The sequence below is a fragment of the Macrobrachium nipponense genome, chromosome 36 (assembly GCF_015104395.2).
Source record: "Macrobrachium nipponense isolate FS-2020 chromosome 36, ASM1510439v2, whole genome shotgun sequence".
NCBI classification, from domain to species: domain Eukaryota; kingdom Metazoa; phylum Arthropoda; class Malacostraca; order Decapoda; family Palaemonidae; genus Macrobrachium; species Macrobrachium nipponense.
The window spans coordinates 56,289,357-56,308,331 of record NC_087220.1 but is presented as its reverse complement, the minus strand read 5'-3'; the positions used below and the strand labels follow the sequence as shown (position 1 = coordinate 56,308,331).

Genomic DNA, 18,975 nt, shown 5'->3' with positions numbered 1-18,975 from the left:
TTTTTAAAAAAAAAAGCAAAGAGAGCATCTTGGAAGAAATATATATCTAATATTAATACAAAACTCCTTCAAAGGAAATATGGGACAAGATTAGAAAACTTCAAGGCAAATTCGTCCCTAAGCCTCTACCAATATTAAGGGAAAATAATAGATATATATCTGACCCCAAAGATGTAGCAGAGGTTCTTGCAAAGCACTTTGCCCATGTATCAAGTGCTGACAAACTATTCCCCAGCATTTTTCAACAAATTAGAGCATCAACATCTGTTGTTCCTCCTGCTTCTTCAAATACTGAAGCTTTTAACCTGCCTTTTAGTATGGAGGAGATGCAAAATGCTATCTCTAGCTCTTCTTTAACTGCCCCAGGTGAGGATGTCATCCGGTATGAAATGATATCACATCTTCCAGTGGATACCAAGGAATTTTTATTAGAAACCTTTAATGGACTATGGGCTTCCCATACATCTCCTGATTCCTGGCATACATCAATTGTAATTCCAGGCCACAAGTCTGGTAAAGACCCAGAACTGCCATCTAGTTATAGGCCCATTATCCTTGACCAGTTGCATATGCAAATTATTTGAGAGAATGATCAACAACAGACTTGTGTGGTATCTAGAATCAAAAATCTTTTATCTAACAGGCAGTTTGGTTTTAGGAAGAACCGAAGTACTCTAGACCCTTTGCTGATGTTATCAAGGGAAATTTCAAATGCCTTTTCTAACCAAAACCAGGTGGTGGGTGTCTTTTTTGACCTCGAAAAAGCATATGACACGACCTGGAGGGGTGGTATTTTAAAGCAATTTTGGCCTCGTGGGGTATAGGAGGACATATGTTCTCTTTTATTGAAGAATTTTTATCAAACCGCTCAATTAAAGTGAGAGTAGGGTCAGAACTATCTTCATCCTACATGCAAGAAGAAGGTGTCCCCCAAGGCAGCGTATTGAGTGTGACCTTATTTGCTGTTGCTATTAATAGTCTCATGAGTCACATACCTCCTGGCATACAAGGATCACTATTTGTCGATGACTTTGCAATTTACTGTAGTGGATCATCTGCACTACAAGCATGCCAAAATCTTCAAATTGCAATAAATGCTGCATCCGCATGGGCAAATTCTCGTGGATTCATGTTTTCACCTCAGAAGACCAAAGCCATTCGCTTTACTCGTACTCGTAAAAGGGAAGAGATCCCCACCCTTTTCTTAAATGATTGTATTTGCCTTATGAGGATAATATCAAGTTTCTTGGAGTCATTTTCGACAAGAAAATGACATTTGGTCCCCATATAAATGACCTATCTATCAGGGTTAAGAAGTCACTGAACATTCTGAAAGTTGTATCGCATTATGATTGGGGTGCTGATAGAACAACTTTGCTTAGAAATTTATACATCTTTTGTGTCTGAGCAAGTTAGACTATGCATGCCAAATATATGGGTCAGCTGCAAAGACTTTACTTGGAAAACTTGATATTGTTCACAATGCTGGGCTTCGCATCTGCACAGGTGCTTACAGAACATCTCCCATTGACAGTCTCTATGTGGATTCTGGCATACCTCCCCTTTCCATTCGCAGAGAGGAGTTGAGTTTGAGGTATTTAGCTAGGTCCCTTGCGGTGAGAAACAATCCTAACTATAAATATGTTATGGGCGCCTTTAGATCGGGCTCCTAACAGATCCATAGTGCCCAAGCCTTTGGAAGTACAGCTGAAAAATGATTGCTAGAGAAGTAGGCTTGTTAACAGCACAGATAGCAGAGGATGGGATATCCCAAGTCTCCCCCTTGGTGTAATCCACCTGTTAAAGTATGTTTTACGGCAGGAGGGGAAAAATACCTTACCTAGTAGGGTAATGAAAAGTGAGTTTTTAAATCATGCTGCTCAACATCATGGGAAACATGTTTTTTACAGATGGCTCCAAATCGGCTGCAGGAGTTGGAAGTGCAGCTGTGGTGGGGGATACTGTTATTAGAAGGAAACTCCCATCCTCTTGTTCAGTATTTACTGCTGAGCTGTACGCAATATTCTCGCAGTCCAACATATTTTAAAAATGGCCACCAAAATAGTTTTTATACAATTTTTACGGATTCCAATAGTGTTTTACTCTCATTAAAACAAATTATGCCAGGCCATCATCTAGTACAAGAGGTGCAGGACTGGTTAGTACTTCTGCAATCTAGGAAGAGTATCAGTGTTCACTTCTGTTGGGTCCCTGCCCATGTTGGGGTGGATGGAAATGAACAAGTAGATAAGGCAGCAAAGGAAGCTTCAGGGCTAAGTAATCCATCCCCCTTTAGTATTCCTTACAAAGATCTTAAAAGTGAGATTCATCTTTACTGTAAAAATAAGTGGCAGGCTCGATGGTCTGAACTGACCCACCAAATACAAAATTGAAACACATCCACCATTGGTGGATAAAGAAATGTCATCTTGTAATGCTACAAGTAGGAGGGATACCATTATTTTAACTAGGCTGCGTATTGGCCATACACATGCAACGCACAATATTTAATGAAGAGTGGGGAAGGGAGACAGGCCCCTCACTGTAATACCTGTCAAGTGACAATGGATGTTAAGCATATTTAGTTGATTGTCCTGTTTTAATCTTCAGAGGAGGACACATTTACTCCAGGACAAACCTTTGAGAGATATACTGGGGAAAACTGTAATACCCTGAACTTGAGAAAATTTATACAAAGTATTGGGTTATATTACGAGCTATATTGATTTTATTAATTTATTATTTATTTTACCCTTTTAATCCTTATTTATTTCACATCTAGATTTTATTGTATGAAAGTGTTGCGATTGATATTAAAGGTTAAAATGGTACTAAATGGTGTGAGTATACAGATATTATGATTGAATGAATTTTGTTATATAGCGCTGAATGGCCTTTGATGCCCCAGTGCTTGGCTTAATGCCTAAATCCTATATTCAATCAATCAATCAATCAGCCTTTCTTAGACAATGACTGTATACATGAGCCATTAAAGAAAATGTACTAAGTACTGTACAATTTATTTAGTAGCTGCCAAATAGTTATACAGTAGTACCTCGTTTGTCGAACTTTCCGTTTTTCGAACAAAATTTTAGAGAATTTTGTATCGTTTATCGAACAAATGCTCGTACTTCAAACTGACTAATTATCTAGTTTATACTTGTAAGATTACAAGTTAAACTGCATAAACTTTTTTTCATTTACAATATATAGTTTAAAGATAACATTATTCGACAAAATACATAAAAGTATAAAGCATTTAATATGAAATTTAGCTTTCAATGTAACATTTAGCATAAAAGATGTATAAAATCGTACATAACCGCAGTGACTTCAAGCCCAGCTGACTTGACACTGAACGAGGGAGCGTTGATATGTTGAGGAGAGAAAAAGAGAGAGTTAAAAATACCACGGTATGTATGCAAAAGCAATAACAATTCACATAAAAAGGGAACTTCTCAATAAATTTAATGTAATGATAAAATATGAAAACAATGCAATACAGAAAAAAAAGAGAAAAACAATTCTTACTTAAGCCAGTGAGACGGTCTAGTTGAACAATATTAACAAAATAGTAAGTGAAAGAACAAAGCTTTTCACAATAAAATTTAGCACAAATGATTAACAAAATCATTTGTCACTGGGGTGATACATAGCTAACTTGAGGTAGCGTTTATATTTTTTAGGAATAATGAATGAATGATTTTAAGTTATCGTGCGTCGTGTTATTGTTGAGGATAGAAGAAGAGGCAGTAAAATCTTTACTATACTATGTACGTAAAAGCAGTACCAATTCACATAAAAAATAAAATGTCATTTCACAATAAATTTAACGTAATGATAAAATATGAAAACAGTCAAATGCAATACAGAAAAAAGGAAAAAAAAACCTTAATTGAGCCAGTGCTCGGTGCGCCGAGTGAGACGGTCTAGTTGAACCAAGGTCTAGAGAATATGTCTTGTCACTCGCAGCTTACACTGGGGTACAGGATTAAATGGCTAGGTGCGTGACGTCACAATAGCCGCAGTCAGGCCCCTTAACCTATAGCAATCCTGCCTTACTTTCTCTTTTTTTTATTTTTCTAAATACTCTAAGCTATTCGATAATTATATTAATAGTCAGATGAAGGTTCTTCATTCTACGATGTTAAAAAGAATAATCATAAGAGAGTTCATTAGAACATTTTCACCAAATAACATTGAAATTATAGAAAACCTACCTTTGGTTTCTTCTTTTTTCCGTTATTAAATACTATTATCTGTTTCCGAAGGAAAATAAGTCAGAATAAAAACTATATTTTGATATATTAAATAATCATGAGTGAGTTCTAAAGAACATTCTAAACAATAATATAAATATATTTCTAAATTATACACATTTAGCAGATCTCCATAAAATCCCATTTTGCACATATATAGCCATGTCGCTAACTTTTTCAATCTATTCACCGCTTTTCCGGAACTACTAATGTGTCTGTTCAAATCTCGAATTCTAAAATCCGTATGGCAAGGAACAAAATATTTCGACTTCTGAATTTATTTGGATGTGACTGCTAAGTATATCTGCTAATTTAATTATCGCTCCTTTTAAGGCTGCTAAAACATTTTTCTCCCATGGTGAGAATCAAACATCTTATCCATACATTTCAAATGATCAAGAAACACTAGGTTTCTTTAGTTTCCCCTCACTAAATGCTTATGGCACCAATCTCTGTGTCATCTTTTTTTGCTACTTTTGCTCCTAAATGTTCCAGTTGTGGAAACTTGTGAGCAACGAACCCGCCAACATATCGCAAACCTTATTCTTCTTCTTCTATGGCATCTTCCCATGTTTGTTCTTCAACTTCCTGGTCTTTGAAGTCATCACTTTGATCATCCTTATTAAACATTGGTAAGCAAAATAAAATTGCTGATATACTGGGTTCTTTCTGAAGGGAATTTCCTTCGTCTTCGAATGATGCACCTTGCTTTCAGGGGCATGGGAAAATGAGGCGGATGTTACATTTTCACTGTTGCAGTTTTAAACGTTGCTCTTTGAGTTTCCAAGTGTGCTGTCTTTTCCTAAAAGGTGGGCTCTGAGACGATGTTTAAATGCAACTGGTGATGGGTGCTGATGGTACGCTCCCATTTGACTTTGCAACTAAAAAAATGCCCCAACCCAACCTGATTTAGTCTGTAATTTAGAGTATACGTCATGCCAAGTTTTTATTTTGCCATTTTCAGCAAGTTAGACAAAGGATAGAGCATTGTACTTTTCATCGCTTTCATTTCTCTAGCGGTTCTATTCATGTCTTGAAAGATTTTGTCTTGCATTTACAGGCTTAGTCACGTAAACATTTCTTGATGATTTTTTATCTGTTGGCAGTCGCGAATAAAACGGATCAAACTATCTATCAACAAGCTGAATGAAATATAAGCTGTCCGAAGATCACTGCATTCCTCTTTATTAGCTCTCTAACTGGACTATTGTGAGCATACGTACTACATACAGTTGCCTTAAAGTGTTCCTTTACCCCATCCCATTATGGTTCATGAAAATGGTCTGGTAACACAGCAGTGAAGCCTGTTTGTCTTGTAACGACAAACATGAATGGTCGAGATATTGGATGCCAATGCTCATATTTTCTAATCACTAATGTGTTAATGATATTAATGATATAAGAATAATAGTTTACATTACCAGTGAATTAAGTTGTTAAATAAATAGAAAAATCGTATAGTAACAGAGTAATAAAAATAGCAATGGTGAAAATCATATTCAGTCCTTACTAACCATAATTGTGAACCTTTGTTCCATTCAGGTGTGGCTGTTGCAGGCGTTTGCTGGGATCATACTTTTGTTCCTGGTAGATCATTATTTAGTGCCCATCGCACACCCTCACCGATATTGCTGTGTCTTCGTGGATGGCGACACAGCAATATTAGTGAGGGTGTGAAACAAGTGATTGCAAGTCAAACTAACTGTTTCAAATATCTCATTCAATATTTAAAATTTCCCTTCACATGTGAAGAAATCATCAATTGTATTTTCATTTTTATGAAAGTAAACTCCACGATGATCATTCGCAGAATAGTGAGTGAGGTTCATATGAGTTCATGACAACTGTGGTGGTAGTTCGAGAAATCATAGGTTGTCAAAGACCCACTTAACAACGACATTACTCTGCATAATGTAATTCGGGGCTTTGTAAGGTATTTCTCTTTTAATACTGAATATTTATATGTATACAATTAGCAATTTGACCTTGCAACCAGATGCACCTTAAATGGGAAGATACATAGAAATAAGAGCTGGATTGAATTGCTTTTGCTTTCAGTATTCGTCAGGTTTTGAGTTTATTTCTTTACATTTAACTTGAATGACTCAATTTTCCCCTTATTTGAGCTGGTTATTGGTCATAATCATTGCTAAAAAGTAAAACACCCAAGCTTTTTGTAATTATATAATTATGAGTTTTCTTTATTAAAATCTGCTGGTTTCATAAATGAATCTATAGCAAATATCTGAAAACTATGTAGTACCACACACTTGTCATGTTCAGTGTTTTTCACAAGCATAATTTTGTATTAGCCTCTGTTATAGGACTCAAGCAATACAGATTGATTAAAGCTATATGTCCCTCCATTGTCAAATTTCCATTCTCATAACATTCCTTAATTTGAAAAAAGAAAGCCACAAGATTACTGAATATAAATTGTTTACTTGTAAGTATTAATATAGTATTTTACTTAAACTTGAGTACTTTCAGGCCTTAACTGTGGTGCTTTCTCAAGGAATATGGATAACTACTTACTGGAGAGAAGCATTGAAGCCTCCATGAATGTAGATAACTACTTACTGGAGAGAAGCATTGAAGTCTCCAGGAATATAGATCACTGCTTACTGGAGGCAGCAAGCATTGAAGTCTCCAGGAATATAGATCACTACTTACTGGAGGCAGCATTGAAGTCTCCAGGGATGCAGATACCTAACTTACTGGAGGCAGCATTGAAGTCTCTAGGAATATAGATAACTACTTACTGGAGGCAGCATTGAAGTCTCAGGAATATAGATAATACTTACTGGAGGTAGCATTGAAGTCTCCCCAAAAAAGAATAAAAAATTAAAAAGATAACTACTTACTGGACGCAGTATTAAAGTCTCCAGGAATTATAGATAACTAACTTACTGGAGGCAGGATGGAACAGGTCTCCAGGATTAGATAACTACTTACTGGCGGCAGCATTGAAGTCTCCATGACACAGATAACTACTTACTGGAGGCAGCATTGAAGTCTCCAGGGATGCAGATAACTACTTACTGGAGGCAGCATTGAAGTCTCCAGGGATGTAGATAACTACTTACTGGAGGCAGCATTGAAGTCTCCAGGATAGATAACTACTTACTGGAGGCAGCATTGAAGTCTCCAGGGATGTAGATAACTACTTACTGGAGGCAGCATTGAAGTCTCCAGGAATATAGATAACTTCTTACTGGAGGCAGCATTGAAGTCTCCAGGAATATAGATAACTACTTACTGGAGGCAGCATTGAAGTCTCCATGACACAGATAACTACTTACTGGAGGCAGCATTGAAGTCTCCAATAGCAGACTTCAATGCTGCCTCCGGTAAGTAGTTATCCCTATTCCTGGAGACTTCAACACTACTCCCCAGTAAGTAGTTATCCATATTCCTGCATATCTTCCTCTTTCCACTGATGCATTGTTTCGTAAACTGTCCCACCTCAAAGTTTACCCAGCTTGATTAGCTGCATATTGATATATTTACCTGTCTAATAAGGGTTAAGTAGTTGTCCATATTTCTGGAGACTTCAATGCTGCTTGCTCTTCAGTAAGTAGTTATATATATACCTGGGGACTTCAACAATGCAAAACAGTGTTTAGTCTTTATTAAAACACATCAAATAAATTGCGGCTTCAGATTAAATCATCAAGGACATAAAACCCTAGACTAAGTTAACGAGTCATTCGATTAATGTCCTGCTCAAGATGTAGGCCTAGGCCAAGGTCAGACGAATCTGGCCTTTTAGTCTCGAAACCAATGACATACATTATGCAAATTGTGGCCTCGGCCTAAATTTTCGAGGGCTGAAGACAGAGAAGATGTCAGTGTCAGTCATGGTAGTCCAATGTCAGACATAGGCCTAGGCTAAGGTCAGAATAATCCAACCTCGTGGTCTCTACACTACCGTAAGTGCAGTGTGTGTTGTGTGTATGTAAAACGTCTTTCACTTCTCATATGTAGGTTTGGTTGGCGATGAAAGGAAAAGCACCAAAAGAAGGAACAAAAAGTTTGTGCATCCTGTTGCTTTACTTTCAAAAACACTTTCATCTCAGAATTATATCCTGATCTGTCAGAAAGCTTTATCTGCATCTTATAAACATATTTAATAGGTTGTAATGGATTTCTTTGCTTCGAAAGGAAAATTAAACTTGGTGAAATGCCAGTCAAATCAAATTTACTAAGAAAATTAAATAACAGGTTAATCATTTGTAGAAGCCTTTTGGCTACCACGTCAACGGCAACACTAAATTCTGTTAGACCAAAGTAATGCTGCTTTCTAATCATGAGGAGAATGAATGAATTGGGTGCTACCAAACCAAAACCCCCTCCCAGAAAAATCAAGAACAAGAAACAAGATATTAAAATATCAAGGGTTGACCTTTAAGCAAAGGCAAACAGAACTTATTAGACTGCAGTTCCAGAGCTTTGTAAAAAAGGGGAAAGAATGGTCACGCAACCGTTGAAATATTAGGATTACTGATTTTTCCACACCACATCTCGTGAGGAGTGACCTGGGAGGTTGCAGGGCTACCTGAGGATGGAGGGAGGGTGGGATTGGAGGTAAGGGGGGGGGAGGGGGGGGCGGTGGCTGGAGAATCAGTAATGGGGGTTCGGACGGTCGTTGATTAAACGGACGCTCATTTAATTTTATCCTAACGAGAAGGAAAGCAAAAACTGACACCGATGCTCTAATCGGGGAAGGGGGCAGGATACTACAAAGCTGCAATTACAGGAACCAGGAACAATGCTTGTTAAACATGAAAAAGAATGAATAACATTTATAGTGGATGTAGCCAACTGAACTACGTGTTCCCTTCAAGATTAGTTTAGTGCTCATTTTCACACACAAAAACTAATCAAATTCAGTTTCAATTAAATTTTTATTAAAAAAAAATAAAAATTGATGGACATGGATGCAAAAATAGCAAAAATGTATCTTGGAGTCACTGACCTGACAAATCCCCGGGATCATAAATAGTCGACAAATTCGAGACTGAAGCGACAAGAAATCCAGTCACGAATCCCACGAGACGAAAGGCTGAGATGAAAACTCATATCGACAGCAAACTATTCCTTTTTATCCACTCTTGGGTTGGTATATAAGGACCATCAGGGTGGTTAAGGTGTGTTGTTACTCGGATGACTTGAGTTAAATACCGGCCAGAGAAATTTCCATCTAGGCTACTCTGGTGAGAAGTGGCTCGAATAAAAAACAAGTATGAGTGACACACTGGATACATTAGTTCCTTTATACATTTGGTGGTCTATAATTTTTCCCCAAAGCCTTCCATATCGTAACCTCTCAATGGCTATCATAATTGCTTTATGAAATTATGTTTATATGTCTTGGTATTTGCGGTTTATAATTTCATTACTTTATAAATAGATGGATTGTGTAAATCCAAAGCGTATTTCCATTCAAATAACGTTCTGAAATTGACACCTAATAATGATCTACCATGAACAAAAGTAGGATTCCAGCAAACGCCTGCACAGCCACACCTGAATGGAACAAAGGTTGACGATTATGGTTACTAAGGACTGAATATGATTTTTACCATTGCTATTTTTATTCCTCTGTTACTATACTATTTTTCTATTTGTTTAACAGCGAATCAGTTCACTGGTAATGTGAGCTATTATTTGTATATCATTAACATATTGTCTACAGTAGTGATTAGAAAATATGAACATTGGCATCCAACAGTTCGACCATTCACATCCATCGTTACAAGACAAACAGGCTTCATTGCTGTGTTACCAGACCATTATCATGAAAAAGAAGGGGACGGGGTAAAGGAACATTTTGAGGCAATTGTACGTGTACAGTAAGTTCCAGAAGTGAAGCGACAAATTTCAGAGGATTTCGTTCGAAATTCACTAACTGGCAACTACAACACGTAGCTGAAAAACTTATTTTTATTCTACAGTGAAAGCTCTGTCAAGCAAAATAAAGCTAACATATGATGCACAAATATCAAATCTATTATATTTCTAACAATCATAAGAAAAAATCACGGTAATAGTAATTATTTCAAAGTATATTAATTACTCCAAACTAAAGAAATGAAACAATTTGATATTTTCGTTCAACACAGGATTACCAACATTACCAATGTATATCTCGAGCAATGTGGAAACAAATATTTAATATCATAGTGTATTATCAATTATTTTAGCGAAGATGCATAAAACCATGCATGCATCAATAGAATGTAAAGGGAAAATCTCCGCAACATCAAACGTAATCAACCATGAATGTACCTAGATTCAACAGAGAAGTTGGTTTTGGTTGGTAGTTCTGATTTTAGCTTCTTGGACCGAGCATAAAACACCATCTTCGAGAAAGGCTCTTAACTGCTGCTGCTACCTTCAGGTGACTAGGCGACAGACCGCAAAGGTACCCCCCCCCCCCCCCCCCCCCCCCCAAAGGTCCTGAGAGAGAGAGAGAGAGAGAGAGAGAGAGAGAGAGGAGATACTCGAATCAAAGTAATACTCAACAAGAATATTCACACTCCGGATCGTATGGACAAGAATAGTCTCACTTATGCACTGAAAAAAAAAAATTTGGAAACCTACGAACATTCTTGTTTGATGCGACCCTGAACGCAATTCCACATGCAAAAATTTGCACAATTGAGGAATTCGACGAAATTATTAAATAACAAACTGGAAAATATACTCCCTTGATTCTTGAAATAGGCCTAACCATGTAGCTAATGCTAAACGCGCATGTAACTTGGATTTTTTTTTTACACCAACTTGTGTCTTATTTATATTTCATTTAATCAGATGTTAAACTTCTTTGTGCTTTATCAAAAGAAATCATAATGACTTTCGATATGACGCTATAAAAGTAGGAAGTTAATTTACAAATCACATTAGGTCAATGCTTATGCACTCGGTTCCTGCTGCCACTCAATAGTGAACACTCGATATCACACATAGAGAGCCGCAGATGTTTCTACGGGGATTTTTTGTTTTTGTTTTACTTTGAGGGAGGATTATCTTTTTTTTTTTTCTAATAAACAATTATTGAACTAACACTGACCATTCACTGGGGAAATACCTTCTGTGGTTCTACAGTTAATCACTGATACTTATTATCAGATGAAGAGGATGACAGTAATTGGAATAAAATATACTAACTGGCAACCCCACGAGGGTTTCTAAAGAAGTACGATCAATTTTGAAATTTGTCGCTTCACTTCTGGAACTTACTGTACCATCCGGCAATATGAATCCATGGTCAAGAGAATTATTTCTAAAAAGCTTATCTAGATGTAGAGCATCCGCAAACACGTATAGTATTTGCTGTTGTCCGTTGGATTAATAAAGGACCTTCCTCGTGGTAGCCTAAGGCGAGGTTGAGTTGATGTCACGCTCTCGACCTGCGCAGAAGCAGCTTATTTTGGGTCAGCGCTGACAAGACCTCCTATGCTCTTTAGACCTTGAGTTGAATAATATTAACAAAATAGTAAATGAAAGAACAAAGCTTTTCACAATAAAATTTAGCACAAATGATTGACAAAATCATTCGTCATTGCGGTGATACACAGCTAACTTGAGGTAGAGGGAGGTAGCGTTTATATTTTTTAGGAATAATGAATGAATGATTTTAATTTATCGTGCGTCGTGGTACTGTTGAGGAGAGAAGAGACAGTAAAATCTTTACTATAATATGTACGTAAAAGCAGTACCAGTTCACTTAAAAAATTATATTTCACAATAAATTTAACATAATGATAAAACATGAAAACAAAAGCAATACGGTAAAAGAGAGAAAACAATTTATTGTGCAAAAAAAGCTTACAAAGCACAGCACAACAGGCAACCCGGACGCGGTATGCGTGGAGGGGAAAGCCCTCTTGAATGAATGGCATTGGCTGTGGTATTATACTTCATACCTTTTCCACCCTATTGATTACTAGACAAACGTCATTCATCGGGGCTGATATGGTACTCAGGTAGTATTACAAAATTTAAATAATTAAAGAAAACTATATTGGGAAATTACAATATGTTGAATAGGAATTACCCATTAAGTGATTGCATTGAATAATTAGTCTTAAGTATTACAAGATATTGAACTTTTATATATATTTTTCAAAATATATAAAAAAAAATTATTTGAATGTCTGCTATACAAGATACACATTTTATCAGGTTTCTGTTGATGTACACAATTGCTACGGAGTAACATGTGGTATACTATGGAGTAAATAATGAGCAATGTTTTACTTTATAACAGGTTAAAATTTGAAATAATTACTTGGCAGTAGGAATGACATTCAGATGAGGTCAACACATCAGATTTTATATAAATATTATAAGAAAAATTAGATATACAACAGTTTTAATGATGTTAACACGAGGTTCCAAAATAGTATGTTCTACCATGTAGTTTTATGCTCAATATGCTAATTTAGAGATTTAACTGAATGAGTTACATTTAGATGAGTCAACATATAAATTTTAAATATAAGTTATATAAAAAAAAGGCCCATAACAATTTCATTGGTACTAACAGGTAACTAAAGAATAAAATGTATACTACAATTTAGTTTTGCACAATATACAGATAATTATTTTGCTGAAAGAATTGCATTTAGATGAGGTCAAAACATAAGATTTTAAGAAAATATTATAAGAACAAAGTAGAAATACAACAATTATTTCTTATGCTACTAAGTGAATAAAACATACTACAATTTGATTTTGTACAAGATACAATATATAAAAGTCTATTGACTATCTGGAGCAAGCAAATTTTGGATGAGTATTGATAACCCTTTTCAGTACACCAGGTTGCAGAAAATGCTTGAGTAGGTCAACTTCACTCAGTCCCTGTGGCCTGTAATGAGTAACCTCTTCACACTCCACGAGATAATGACTTAGAGTGTGCTTCCTTAACTCGCCACATAGTCTGCAGCATGTTTCTGATGGACTGACAGCTGGCAGTACCTCCCAAAGGTATCGGCTCTGCATCCTTAGTCTGCTATATGTTGTTTGCTCTCTTCTGCTCTCCAGTCCACAAAGTTTGTAGTCAGGTGGTTTACCTCCAGTAATTTCAAGGTATTTTCTTATTGATGAGTGTGTTTCTTTGAGCATCTCTATTCTCTCATTGCATCTTTGCATTATTTCCATACCAACTGAGTCCTTCAACATACTCAGGGATGGTGTCAGTTTGTAATCCACTCTCTCCTTCCTTGCGCCTTCTTTAGCAAGCTCGTCGGCTCTCTCATTGCCTTTGATTCCAATGTGTGAAGGCACCCATATGAATGCAACCATTTTGTCGGCTCTTCTGATCTGTGATAGCAGGTCTATAGCTCTTCTCACTATGATATTTGATTCAGCTTTTCTTGGTGTTAGTGATTGCAAGGCACTCAGGCTATCTGTTGCTATTATGGCATTGCCCTTATTCCTATTTATGATACTCAGGGCAGCTGTAATACCTAGAAGTTCTGACTGTAATATGGAGCATCCATCTGATGATCGTAATGACAGAGAGTATACCTCCTCTCCATTCTGATATACAGTTACCCCGCTTCCTGCTCTACCATCTTCCAGAAGTGACCCATCTGTGTAATAGTGTACCCGTTCCCCTTGAATACTGTCCAGCCTCTGAAAATAGTCATCCTTCAGCAATGCAGGATTCATCTCTTCCTTTTTCCCTTTTAAAGCTGATAGCAATATCTCAGTCTCTGGTATGTTCCATGGGGGGATGTCTTTTACATCTATCTTGGTTACATCTAAGTATTCTTTCTTGCTAGAATCCTCTATTAATTGTCTTGCTGCAGTAACCCAACCATTCTTTAATCTTCTAGGATAGCTGTGAATTAGAGTATCTCTTGTTAATCCATCATCATCCGTCATGATGGACCTATACAACTGGATGATTGCTGTTCTTGCTATTCTGTGATGTATTGGATGCAGACCTGCCTCATTCCTCAATATTTCTTGCCTGACACTTTTAGGTGCCCCTATTATACTTCTTGCTGCCTTGTTCTGGATGATTTCTAGGATACCAATATAGCTCTTCCTCAGCGGCAGCAACATGCTACTACTGTAGTCAATTATTGATCTTATCATAGATGCATAAAGTCGCTTCACCATAGGTACACTTGCACCCACAGAGCCACATGCTACTTTCCAAAGAAGGCGTAACCTTGCTGCTGAAGCCTGTACTATTCTCTTAACTTCATACAATTTATGACACCTGTTATTAAGTATGACACCCATGTACTTGTACTGCGCTACCTTCTCTATTCTCTGCGGTAAAAAAAAAAAAAAACGCTTGCTCGATTCCGTGTTCGGTGCGATGAGAGAGAGAGAGAGAGAGAGAGAGAGAGAGAGAGAGAACGGCTCTGGTTCCCATTGACTTATTAGCCGATCTCTGGAATGATTAGTCTCCCACTTCTTTCACTTCCACTCGATCTCCCCAAATCACTTATTTTTGTTACGGTAAAATACCAATTTAGTGATAATTGCTTTTTACGATTTCTTTACTACTGTAAAAGTAACCAGCTCTGTAATAAACAAACTGACGCCGCTTTCAGCTTCTGCCTCATGCCTTCGATTATTTGTTTAAGCGGCTTCCTTGTTTAAAGTTATTTTATCTCTCTTTCCATTTCTTTCATTCTTCACTTATAACTTATTTGTTTGTAAAATCACGTTTGTTTTAAAAGTCTGCCGTTTGCCAACAGTAAGTTTATGTATTGTGGCATAATTTATCTATTTCGTGCACTTAAGAACCAAGTGTAAACACGATGATTACTCTCTCTCTCAGACACGATTAATCGCACACACACACACTATCGATTCCTTCGATTATCTTTGTACCTAATGTGAATAAAATTTATTTTGTTATCAACCTTTGCATACTGCAACCTGTTGGTTTGCTCAAAGGGTTCCCGTCTCTCCTCCCTCCTCCCCCAGCCGGCCGGCGCCATTTTTACCAAACAGTTCGTAAGTCGTACACAGAAAAAATTAAATTTAGAAAATTTTACTTCATATAACCTACTGTTTCATTACTTTACACTCTTCATTTAACTTTTGAACACATTAATAATAGAAAAAATATGAAAAGGGGAACTTTTTGGGCTGGCTGGAACGAATTATCCTGATTCCCTTTATTTCCTATGGGGATATTTGTTTCATATTTCGAACAAATCGTACTTCGAACAGCCTTCAGGAACGGATTAAGGTCGAAGTACGAGGTACTACTGTACTATATATGAGCGATTTACAAAGTTGAACCAAGTCAACTGATTCCAATTTAACAAAGTTGAATTGAGCAAACTGATTTCAATTTCCACAAAAGGTTCACCAAAAGTACTTTGATTTTTAACAGAGTCCAAAAGGCTCACCAAAAGTACTTGTTTTTAAATAAGGAAAACCAGAGTCCAAAAAGGTTGCAGTCATTAAGCCAGGCGAGAAGATTGCAAAGGGTATTTGAGAGAGCAATAAAATGCTCTTTTATGTGGTACACAATATTAAAATAAAGCAAAACATAGGTCCACGAAATTGAACAGCTATGTAAGAAGCCAAAGAGAATGGAAGAAAAGTAAGATAATGCAATGTAGCTGTGTACAAAAGAGAGATACAGAGTACCCCTGCCATATTTACAGTGCACCATGAAATGCACTGTAATCATCTTTTTCCTCAATGACAATTTCAATTCAAAATTATGTATAATATAATATACTGTAAGAACCTGGAAATACATCGTTCCGGAGGTTCACACGCCAAAAAACCAGCAATGAATAAGTGCCCTCAAGGCTTTTGATTTCTGCCATTTTAAATAAAGATGAGAAAATACCCTGCTGTTTAAAGTGCCTAAAGATGAACTGAGTTCCCTCCTCTCTCCTCTGCCCTGTGAACTTTCTGCCAAAATTCCCATCAAGTCTAGGTCTGTTCCACGTTTACAATTTCATCATCAGAGGTCAAAGGTTATTCTCAAATGCATACATCTCATCCTACCTGAATTTAAATTTACCCTGGCTAATAGGTCTTGATCTGGTTAGATGAAAGGTTTCAATATTTGATGACCACACCCAACTTACGTTGACTTAACCTAACCCCTAATCTAACCTAAGATGTCATGTCCCAATTCATACCTGCATATTGTAACTTAATCTACATGGCCAAGCCTTACCCTGATAAGAAGGGACCTCCCTTTTTATCCTGGCTTCTCCTTCACCTAAGTCACCCTTGCTCTCAGCTTGGAAAGTGAAAAGTTGAGGTTTTGCTATTCCTTGCTGAGAATAATTTTTTTTAAGAGGACCTTCATGGAAATGCTGCTTTTATTGCAATCTGTGATTCCAAATGTCACTGGACTAAAGCACTAACACATAATGGCCAAAAATCAAGTAAACCATGAAAACTGGACTAGTTGAAAGCATTGGGCATTGTGTAATCTGAGCTTGTGTATCTAAAGGTACTGTACACATGTAAAATTTACCCAAATTTCTGACGTGTTCTTACAATTACCTTAAAATATGTTACGTACAATATATAAACACCAATGAGTTTATGGAAGTTAATTTTCTTGAATGGACTATTCTACAGCTTGGGATTACAAAATACATAAATTTTCGACAAATTAACAAATATTAACCCATTTTTTTTTATAAGGGCAAACAAATATACTGAAACTCACCTGCAAGTAGCTCATAAAATCCTCACAAATACTGTAAGTTATCATTATTTAAATCAAATGAAGTACATGCAGCTGCCCAACCTAAGCTACTCTGGAGGTGTGAGACCAAACATTACAATCCTGGCAAGGAACATTTGGAACCACATCTGCCTGCAGAAAAAAAAAACAAAAACAACGAAACTTACTCATGAGAACAAAACGATTTACAGTGATATCAAAGGACTTAGCATGAAACTGCATATACTATAGACGAATCCTTTCAAAACTGTATGGGTAATATTTGCTGATAGCCTAATTTTATCACTGGCAACCTTATTAAAAATTTCCGTTTCCAGTACCTAAGCTATACTACTAAAATACCTTGCCACCTCAAGCACTTACCAGTTTATAATACAGGTTAACCAATCCACAGGTAAATCTTCAAAAATAAGTTACAAACAGCATTAACTTCTTCACTTGTGATTCCCCTGGGTACAATACATCGTGGTCCCAAAATCAATCGAGTACTTCTGAGAAACGTTTCCTGATTACAAGCAATTCCCTATAGCTGAAATATGCTGCCAAACTACGGCCATTCCGACCCCAGCCAACTCGTCCAAATACTCAAGTCTGCAATAAAATGAAAATGTTTAATGAAACATCAATGGATATATTTTACAGACTTCATGAAATTAAATAGAGTATTGGCATCACTGATAATAATTACTATCATTATTAATGTTATTATCAATATGCACACATTTATAATGAGCATGCCAAAAGACCCACTGATTTAGCAAACTTACATGTGATGGAAATTGGAAAACCTGTAGTTAAGCAGACGAATATGAAAGAGGGAGCGAGCTATGGTGTTTTTATCAATAATAAAAGTTTAAATAAAATTGCATACTTATTTATATATTACCAATTCCCACAGAAACGTAAGTATTCCGTTATTATTTCCGGTACCCTGAACTTGTATTTGGAGAATGAATATGTATTAGGGGTTTATAATGATGTGCATTTTCCCGAATTAACATTAAAAATAAAAAAAAGGTGCTATACTCCATTTCAAAGCAATTTAGCTCAGGAACATATTCTCAAATTTCTGGCTTCGACGAAGTAAAACATTAGCTTTTATTCAGGAGCACTAATATCAAACACCAATTCCATTAGTATTTAAGTAAACGCATTTCTCACACCCACCTGCTTGATTGATTGAAAAACTTTGCACCAACACCAACACAAGTACGACACGTGTCGATCTAAAACCTTTTTGGTTAATAAATTGATACGTGTGATGTCAGTGGAACTCGCCATTTCCCGCTTAATACATAGGCCTACAAGACACACATAAGCAAACACACACAATAATTATATAGTATACATACACGTGTGTAAGTGTACGTGTCTGTTTATGCCTATGCCCTATAAGCCTATGTATATAGCCAGCCATTCCCTACACAAAACAAACAGGTTATTGACAACCAACGAAAACACAACCCCCAAAACCAGTTCATTCAAGACAAATGTACAAACATACATACACACACACACACAACTCTCATTACAAGAACTTACTCGAACGGCGTATTGCCCCTTCCCCACTTAGCAACCCCCTTCTTCTTCCTCTAGGTACCCTTCCCCCACCCCTCCCTAACCCCCCCAATCTCATGCTACTAAAGCATGAAAATTTGATCGAGAGGACAATGGGCGAATGGGAGTGTGTGTGACTCCACAAGCAGAGTGAGAGAACGAGGCCTGGCGGTTGGAGGGCGGAGTACTAGGCTAATACGCTTTTTGCGTTGTGAGTGCGTTCTTTTATTATTATCATTACTATTACAGCGTTTTTAGCATTAACGTTAATATTAATACGACCGCTACTAATGCTATTAAATGTGAAAATACTAAAAATTTCCTATTAGGTGTGAAAATGCTAATCATTTGAAAACTGGAACTATACCAGGTTATTATTATTATTAATATTACGGAGTTTTAGCTTTACCATTAATATTACTACGACCGCTACTAATGCTATTAAGTGTGATA

General features: G+C 36.7%; 1 long non-coding RNA gene across 4 annotated transcripts in view; it reads right to left on the bottom strand.

Moving 5' to 3' along the window:
* Positions 1 to 18,975, bottom strand: part of LOC135203690 (uncharacterized) — a 336,388-nt gene that overhangs the window by 19,218 nt on the left and 298,195 nt on the right. For all 4 annotated transcript variants that reach the window (XR_010311993.1, XR_010311994.1, XR_010311992.1 and 1 more), the window contains 2 exons: positions 17,329 to 17,556; positions 16,948 to 17,097 (listed from right to left, as the gene is read on the bottom strand). This is a non-coding gene — a long non-coding RNA (uncharacterized LOC135203690). The remainder of the gene's footprint in view (positions 1 to 16,947; positions 17,098 to 17,328; positions 17,557 to 18,975) is intronic.